The sequence below is a fragment of the Aplidium turbinatum genome, chromosome 8, assembly GCF_918807975.1.
Source record: "Aplidium turbinatum chromosome 8, kaAplTurb1.1, whole genome shotgun sequence".
NCBI lineage: Eukaryota > Metazoa > Chordata > Ascidiacea > Aplousobranchia > Polyclinidae > Aplidium > Aplidium turbinatum.
In genome coordinates this window covers 29,559,696-29,569,100 of record NC_137479.1, presented here as the reverse complement: position 1 = coordinate 29,569,100, position 9,405 = coordinate 29,559,696, and the positions used below count along the sequence as shown (strand labels likewise).

General features: G+C 38.4%; 1 long non-coding RNA gene across 1 annotated transcript; it reads left to right on the top strand.

Moving 5' to 3' along the window:
- The first annotated feature begins 3,741 nt into the window (after positions 1-3,741).
- Positions 3,742-9,394, top strand: LOC145775463 (uncharacterized). The gene is made up of 3 exons (XR_014290156.1): positions 3,742-3,880; positions 8,307-8,452; positions 9,340-9,394. It is a non-coding gene; the product is annotated as an uncharacterized LOC145775463 (long non-coding RNA).
- Positions 9,395-9,405: the final 11 nt, after the last annotated feature.

The window sequence follows — 9,405 nt, the reverse complement described above, 5'->3', positions numbered from 1 at the left end:
TCTTGCGGAGAGTGTCTGTACCGTTGTCCGTTGGCCCATATTACAATCTAGGGATTGGTGGTAAATGTCAGACCAAGTTTGACGTCACAGACTTATAGAAGAAGAAAGTTTCATGATATTGCCCCAACACAAAGAATCAAGAACACCTCACAGTGTTGCATCACGAAATATATCAAACGTTTTCGGTTTCAGTGAAGTCAGGGACAACAAAGTTTCGGTGCAAATACCCGCTAGCCTACAATATTAATACACAGGGGCTCCGGACACTTCCTGAGAGTGGGGGGGGGGGGGGGTAATTTAAGCAGGGGCGGGAACGATGTTGTGACATCGACAGGGGCTTATGAATTAACGCATCACATATAGCCTATTTCTGGAAGGTCGCTCCCCAGACCCCGTTCACATTACTGAAAGCTTCAGTTTCTTATACAGCGTCTTAGGCTGGATGTTTCGCGCCGAAGGCGCAAAATTTTTGCCTTTCAGGACAATTTAAAATCGAAAAATTCTTTCAACGAATCTGAAATCACGAGCAAAAGTTTTTAACATTTGCCACATTTTTTTGAGATTTTGAGACAATTTTGACTGGAAGAGGGGACGAACGGTAAATCCCTCTCTGTATTCTTCCTTGGCTCAAGTCCTCTAAATTTTGCACTTCAGACGTTAAAAGGTTAGATTTAAAAGGCCAAAAGCGTTAAGGTCAAAGCTATAATCTATAAAACTTAATTTACAATTACATGAATACAGCACGACAACCTTTGCCATAAAATCCACAGTGAAATGAAACGTTTCAGCATCTAGGGTTAGGCCTACATTCAACTATACATAGGCCTACAACAGAAAAAAATGAAGCTAAAATGCATTAACTTTTACAAGAACTGAAAATAAGGAGACATCTTGATCGATACTACAGGAAGGCCTACCATCTGCGCCGTATAAGAAATAACGCTAAACAAAAATGCCATAACACCCAGGTAATGCCTTTTGCCAAAATCTCACAAAAACTACAAAGAAATAACATTATAAACGAACACCTCAACTCAAACAAAACACTGTGTGCACTCTGCTTCTATTCTATGCAGAACAGTCAGAAGTCGCCAAAGACTTTGAATCTTTGTGCATTGTTAAAAAAAATTCTTTGCAGATTTCATCTACACTTAATGGGCATGGTACATGGCAATGAAATTGAGTCTTGAAGCAGTCATTGTGCTTCGGAGCAATGTTTTTAAGTGGCGTAGCGAGCTAAGCGATCTTTCAGCTTCTGCAGAAGAAGGGCCATTGACCAATAGCAATTTTACAAGTTTTTCCACACTGGCATAAAAACCTATTGTTTCGAACATCGCACACATACTTGATCGGCCCAAATTTCTGATGGAAGTGACTTAAATCTTGGCCCAAAATTGTCACGTCGAAGCCATATCGTTCCAACGCTGTAACAGCACTGTCGTTGACTGTGCCAGATACTAAAACTTCAAGCATTTGGTGAGTTTTAATTTCTTGTCCATTGGAGCGGTGGGTGAGGCCTTGCACTATGCTGTCAATAGATGCATAGAACTGCCTTCTGCAATGAGAAGCGAGGCCATGGGAAGCACTTTGCTCACAACACTTTCTTGAAATTTGGACTTTAGCTAAGCCTAAGCTATCTACTTGCTGCTGAAATTCCTTGTATAACTGCATAAGTTGTTCTTCATTTCTAAGACTCTGGTAATTAACTTTTGAGTTTTCAACCTGCACCATCATGTCGCTGATGGTATAGGCCAGGCTAAAACTTGATCTGCAACAGGCCATCAGTTTTTTTTCAAGTGGTTTGAATAAAACTTGGCAAAACTGCAATGCAAAGTATGTGTTGCCTTGCAATAATTGGGAATAAAGGCCTAATGATTTCGCATTGTTGAAATTTTGAAGTGTGTTTAGCAAGGCTTCGTAGTTTGACAACACTGAAGAAATGGCCGGTACGCGTGTCAGCCATCTTGTTTGGCACAAAGTGTGCAAGTGCAAGCTATGGTGGGATTCTTCCTGCAGGGCGATTTTGAACTTGCCAGACTGATTTTGCAAACTACTTAGCTCCTGAACAATTCCCATAGCATTATGCAGGTCTCTATTGCATATTTGCGTTGTCTTGCGAGTCGGAGTTTCCAAGCAAACAACTAAAAAGTTGTGCAACAAAGTAAAAAAATGAAAATAAAACACAAAAGTAGAAAAAATATAAAAATTAAATTTTTATCTCTACATTAGTGGGGGGGGGGGGGGGGGGGGTAATTTTGCATTAGTTACCCCCCCACTCCAATTGGTGGGGGGGTAATCACCCCCGCGGCCCTCCTCTAACGGAGCCCATGTTAATACAGCATGCAATGTTCAAATAGATAGGTTTGATATACCGTGGACAGAGCCGGATACTAACGCTTTGTGGTAAAGCCTTGACAAGGATATCCTGAAGTTTTCTGCTCACTTTTAAGCGCTCGCCATGCTGCACGATATTTGTTGAGGTGAATAACGATTGAAAACTGAATGAGATTTTTAACCAGATGACTCAGAAAGCACGCTGATTTGTTGCCAATTTTTGTTGTGATTTCTCGCAAAGCCACCAGGTTATTAAGCTGGCAGACAAATGAGGGGTTAAACAATAGCAAGGCTAGGCCTATTTATTTTTGTGTTACGATTAGGTCGCTCCATCTATTAATTGTTTTCTACTTAAATCAGCATAAAAAACATCATCTAGAAAAGCTTAGTCTATACCGTACTTGTATCTTTGATTAAAAAGTTTAGTTAGAATTTATTGACCAACGTTATTGAACCATTTGAGATGTGTGGTTTCCCACAAACTGTTGCCAAACTAATAGAGATTTAGACGTAGCCTACTGTTGCTTAAAACTGTGAAAAAAAATCATTTTCGAACTTGTGCGAAAAGAAAAACAAATTACTATCTCCTTTGTTGCGCTGTATTTTATTTAGAAAAAGTCCAAGATGATGAGAAATATTTTAATATCTAACTGCAGTTTTCACACTTCAAGCGAGTGGTTTACCGCTTGGTGCCCACTAACCCACCACACAGCAGACCCAGGAAAAGTTTAAATTTCTGGTTTCAATTGATTTGGTTCTGTTGGGGAAATACTGTGCAATCATCACTGACACTAACGAAATGTAATTCGCAAAAAAACATGAGTAGACTAGATCTTGAGTTTCAGAAGTCAAGTGATTATCATAAAAATTCGTCAAACAATGCAATAAATTCAGGAAAAGGTTTTAAAATTGGTCTATGCTTAATAACAAATTTGCAATATTTTCGTTTAGTGCCACTCTTAGAAGCTGAGTGTCGGGTAAGAAGACCCTGAAGTAAATAGATTAAAGGCTAAAGATAGAATTTATAGAAAAAGTTTTTTCTTTGTTTTTTTTTTAATATTGCTTAGTTAGATAGGATCGAGTTGGAAGGTGATAACAAATAAACCACAGCTCCCATTCCGTTATTATTGTATTCAACTGACTCTCCGCTACACAACTGCAGACATTTCATTACTGTACTAGAAACAAAAAATTGCTTGCTTTTGGAGGTTGAAAGGTTGGTGTCTTTTTTATGCGTTTGGTAGATCTGAGTTCAATTCCAGGTCGGATTATAGTAGCGATTTTAAAAACGATACTGATCGTGTTCGATTGTTTGTTCGTGCAAGTATATGGTAGGCTGGTAGCCTATCATGTTTTGATTTAGCATTTCAAAACTCACTGACAATTCGATTAAAATTTAGTGATACACTCAAGTTAAAATATAGGGAGTTGTACAAGCTCGGAGATTTCAAACAATGAAATAAACTGGATGAATTAAAACAAGCAGACGGAACGAAGATTGGCGAGTAAGAAGATCAATTGTCAATTTTCTGGTGGCCTACAAGAGGTATGAAACATTTTCGGCTGCTAGCGAGTTTATTCCGCTGTGACTTGGTGGTGATATAGGCTAAATATAATTGATAAATAAAATCTAACAACCAGACGGCATTTAACATAATAACATGAAAATAAACTAAAAATTACGAACGTTTTCGGCCATAATCATGTTAACATAAGTATATCCGAAAACGTTTGCAATTTTTAGTTTATTTCCATGTTATTATGTTAAATGCCGTCTGGTTGTTAGGTTTTATTTGTCTATGGTTAAAAAAAATCACCTCTCTACCAAAATTGTATAAATATAATTATAAATGAAGTTATTTGAAATTTTCAATTTATACCTACGTTGCCAGCAGGTTAAAGTTTGTATTCAGAAGTAGTTCAGTTGTAATAGTGCAATAGCACGTTGAACATTTCAATTTGACATCTACAATTAATTTTGCCACTTTTCAAGAGTTTTTAAGCATTGGCAATTGGGAAGATCATTAAAATATTTCTAGAACGATAAAAAATTATTTGCGAAAGTTAAAAGCTTTAATAACTTTCAAAATAATGTTATCAAAAAATGTAGTTTTTAGCAAAATCTGTTTGTTTTACAAAAATACAGAAAAAGAAACCAAAGAAATTTTTTAATTTTTTTCCCAAAGTATAATCTGTGCAGAGATTTTTTGCAGATTACGTTAGAAAAGGTGCTTTCACACTTGTGGCTGTTTTTTTATCCTGACCAACTCGTAAAGCAAACGCCCCATAGCTCAGTGGTTAAGCGCCCGGATCAAGATCACGCGGCGCAAGTTCGACTCTCGGGGTGTGCGCTTGAGCAACGCATTTCAGCACTGCTGTTCATTGAGCGGCACCTCATCATCATCATTAAGTTCCTTCCTCTCGTCGAGGGTTGGAGGCAATGATACGCCAAGTTTCTCTGTTGTGAGATTCTTTTACTGCAGTTTTGTAATTAAGTCCTGACCAGTCTTCAATATCATTAGTCTAAATTCTTGGAGGTCTGCCTCTATTTCGTTTGCCGTTCATTTTTCCTTCTAGTAGTTGTCTTTGAATAGAATTATTGCGAATCATGTGGCCAAAATATTTCAATTTTCTTGATTTAATTGTTTGTAGAATTTCCATGTTGCTTTGTATTCTGGATAGTACATCTTTGTTTGTGATTTTATCCTTCCATGAAATTTTAAGCATTCTTCTATAAATCCACATTTCAAATGCCTCAAGTCGTTTAACCATTCGTGATGACAGTGTCCATGTTTCTGCATTGTAAAGTAACGTAGTCCATATATAGCATTTCATAATTCGCTTTCGAGTGTTGATGTTAATTTTGCGTGTTGTTAATGTCTTTTTCATTTTTACGAAGTTGTTTCTTGCTATTTCTATTCGTCTCAATATTTCCGTATCGCATCTGCCATTTTCAGTTATTGCGTGTCCCAGATAGGTAAAGTTTTTGACTTGATCGACCAGCATTCCATCAATAGTAATATTTACACTTTGGTACATTTTCTTTTCTTGTAATAATTATCATTTTCGTCTTGTTTGTGTTGATTTTCATGTTATATTCCTTTCCAATATTGTTCACTTTTTCTATTATTGTTTGGAGAGCTTCTGCTGATCCCGCCAATAAAACAGTATCGTCTGCATACCGTAGCGGCACCTAGTGAATGAAATAATTCCCTTGCAACAAGACATGAACAATCGGAAACTTCACTCTGTCAATCTCGGCAACCGGCCCTGCGTTAAAAGCCTCTGCGAGTATGCAAAACAACCAGGAATAACTTATCAAGGCTTTGTCAGTCCGAGGGTAAAGATTCAAAACCAACCAACCCCTTATTATTTTCGTGTCAGGACTTGTGTGACTACAATGTGCTATAACCAGTGGCGTAGCAACGCAATATGCCGCCCTTGGATTTTTGCACAAAACGCCGCCCCTACCCCCCCTGACACCGTCGTAAAAGCTAATTAAAACTCCACACAACAGAAGATTTAAAGCAGTTTTGTTAAATTTTATAGAAAGTTCAAAATAAAACCACTTCTTACTCAGACGGCTGAAGGATTCTTTGTCTCCTTTAATTAATTGCTTGCTTGAATGGCCCTTCTTTATTCTGAAACCTTTCGGGTCCTAATTTGATTATCTCAACTCTCATGTTATGAGTTAATGTTTCTGGTCAAGTAGTCACATCGTTATGAGAATAATAGATAGCATCTGTTTTATCTTTATCTGACAGTGTTTCATTCACAGGCTTTCAATGACCACTTTGTTATTGTTTTGCTAGAGGTAGCCTGCACTTCTTCCGTCTCAATTTGATGTACGGTACCGTAGAGATTTACTGTGCTAATCTCTTCTGTTTTGTTTAGCAGAGGTAATTTTTACGAACTTCAAAATGGTACCATCATTCTTTTTAGTTCCTCTTCTCTAGCTTTCTTTTTCTTTTTAAAAAAATCTTTACTTTCTTTTACTCTCGTCATAGGCAAAAATTAACTTAAAAAAATTGCAACTTAAATCTTGTTCTGGAATCTGCTGCACATTAGTTAAAAACAATTACCATAATTGCAAATTTGCTGAGTTAAACTAAGTGATCTATTTGCAGAGGTGGGCACCCGCTACTTTAAAAGTAGCGCGCTACCCGCTACCGCAACTCGGACAAAAGTAGCGCGCGCTACCGCTAGTTCTACCGCTACTTTTGTCTAAAATGACTCTAGGAAACACTCTTCAAGTCCCCAGTGACGCAAAAATGACCTTAAAAACGAATGTTATCATTCGTTTTTTTACACTGTCATTTTAACATCGTAATAGAAAACACATTTTAAGGGAAATTTATTGTTACGCATCTTTCAAAAACACGACATTTCAAAATGAAAGTCACTAGGTCCTGTCCGCTTTGGCTTAAGCACATCTTTTCCTACAGAGAAAAGTCTCTCCACCGCAGCACTGGAAAGAACGGGGATGTTGTATTTAATGAACAGATGTTTACTCGGTATTCGAAAAGCTCAAGGACTTGCTCCTGTCCGAAAAAAAGGCGTCAACAATTGCTGCTTCCTTAATCTGCACCAACGTTTCACGGGATGGCGCCAACACACCAAAAAATTCATCCTTGGAATCGTGACTTGTGTTGGTGTCACTCTTGTCGGTATCAACCTGGCTTGATGTCTCCCGCAACAGTCGACGCAACGACCGAAACTTTGCAACCAAACCGATTATATAGCTGCTTGACCACGCCAATGTTGCTACAAAACGAGTATTTTTTTCATTTTAAATTAAAAAGTAGCGGGTAGCGGGAGTGCGACTGAAAAAAAGTAGCGCCTCTCCCGCTACCGCTACTTTGGAAAAAATAGCGCCGCTACTGCAGCCGCTACTCCAACTAAAAAGTAGCGCGCTACTGCCCACCTCTGTCTATTTCAGACCTGAAACTTTAAACCTTTCACTAACCTAACCCATCTTCACACATGAAGATGGAGGAATCCCCTCTATCTACCACAGACAGATAGTAAAGGTGACAGTTGACTCGATGACCTCACGGTCTATTCCTGTCTCCTCCCGAAAGTGAAATAAACATTTCATTTGACCCCAATTAAATGTAGTCCAAAAAAACAACCTCTCATACGAAAGAAGAAGAAGCAGTGAAATAAACTTAAAACTAATCTGAACTTAACTACCAAAGCTAAATTGGCTGAGCAATGCTATAGCTTACAAGTTACAACCGACATTCTACCATTACTTCGACAGCATGAATATCATTAAACCGTCACAAATACCACATGGTGAGGCACATCTAAAAAAGTTGCAAATTGGATTATAGGCATAACTTGTTTAGTTTTTTGGCTTCACTTAGATCAGTGTTAATGTGACTGTCTTTGTTCGTTTAAATTTTAAAACGTTATCACATTTTGCCGCCCTCTAGCAACGTGCCGCCCCTGGATTTATCCACAAGATCCAATGGGTAGTTACGCCACTGGCTATAACCTGCTTCGTTAAATTTACTTCAAGACAGTGGCGTAACTACGGATTTGTAGCGAGGAAGTCAAGGTGGAGTTGAAGATACCCAGACAGCAAATCAACCGTTCAGACGTTGAATCAATGAAAAACGACTGATTTGCTATCTGGGTAGCGAACCAGTAGGGTTCCTGGTGCAAATGCCGTTTACACCAAATAGACGCTAAAATACATTGAAAGAAAAACCCAATAAGAAAGTTATTCCTTATATGACCAACTTTGATTGGTCAATGCATGCAACATAATCACTTCACTGTACATTAATGTTATCAATAAATTCATCTACTTATTTAGTGCAAAACTAATTTGCTGGTCAGAAAGGGAGGCTGCAGGTTTCACCTTTAGCTGCACCCCGACCACCCCTAGATATAAGAATAAGTTCACTCTAATTTGGGAACTCTTGAACTGGAGCAAGATGACAAATACAAATAATTATTTTCAGTGAAATCGTTATGGGGAAACGTTCTGACGACAAGAACGTTCAAAATCACAATTTTAAAGTTTGTGATTACAAAGGAAAGCCTGCCACTTGTGCGGTATGCAGGGAACCACTGGTGGGACTGGTGAATCAAGGATTCAAATGCACCAGTGAGTACCAGCTGTAGGCTATCAACGTGAGTTTCAAGTATAAGGTATTAACCATATCAAAGCTCATAGCCCAGACAGCAATTTCTGTCATTTTTACATTGATTCAACGTCTGCAGACATTGAGCCAATGTAAAAATGACGGATTTTGCTGTCTGGGGGTTTGTCTGGTGGGCGAAGTCTATCGGGCTAGTGGCCGGGTGGTGAGAGCGCCTGCACGATCTTTAGAAGGGCGCTGGTTTGAAACCGAGCGAGTGCACTGATCTGTTTTTTTGACAAGACATTTAATGGTCGTAGCCTTGTAGGATGACTGGAAGATTGGCTTGCTTGCTTTCCCGCCAACTTAACCTGACTCTTAACCAGCTGGCGTGAACTTAAATACAACCAACAAAACTTAGACTATGTAAACTGGAAAAAAAGGAAGCCATTTGTTAGCAAAGACACAGCTATGGGATCTCTTTAGGCGTCGAACCGACATCCCTTCAACGTTTCAAGGCTAGCCGAAAGCCCAAAAAGTTGTTAAAGATATCTTTGTGATAATGACAATGATTAATGACGATTATCATTTTTATGATTATGACGTGAGGTTTTAATTGCTCTGAGTTTAACAGTTTATTAATCAAGGGGAAAGTTATGTCTGGAATGATTTTTTAGTTAGGTGTATGCTCACAATACCAATTGTATGTGGTCAGCCTATTCAGTTAAGCTACCATTGAGTTGCAATAGGCGTAATAATTAAAACTATTTAATCTATGAAAATCCAGATGAAGACTATATAGCTTAGCTTAGAAAAAGTACAGATTCAATGCTTGGAGGACCACTAATTATTTTTATTTCTGCACAATTACATTTCCGTGTAGGATTGCCTCAAAATCCGTGTCCTTTTTCAGAGTGCGGTATTAATACCCACGGCCATTGCCAGAAATCCGTACGCACCAAATGCATAGAACCAAAGC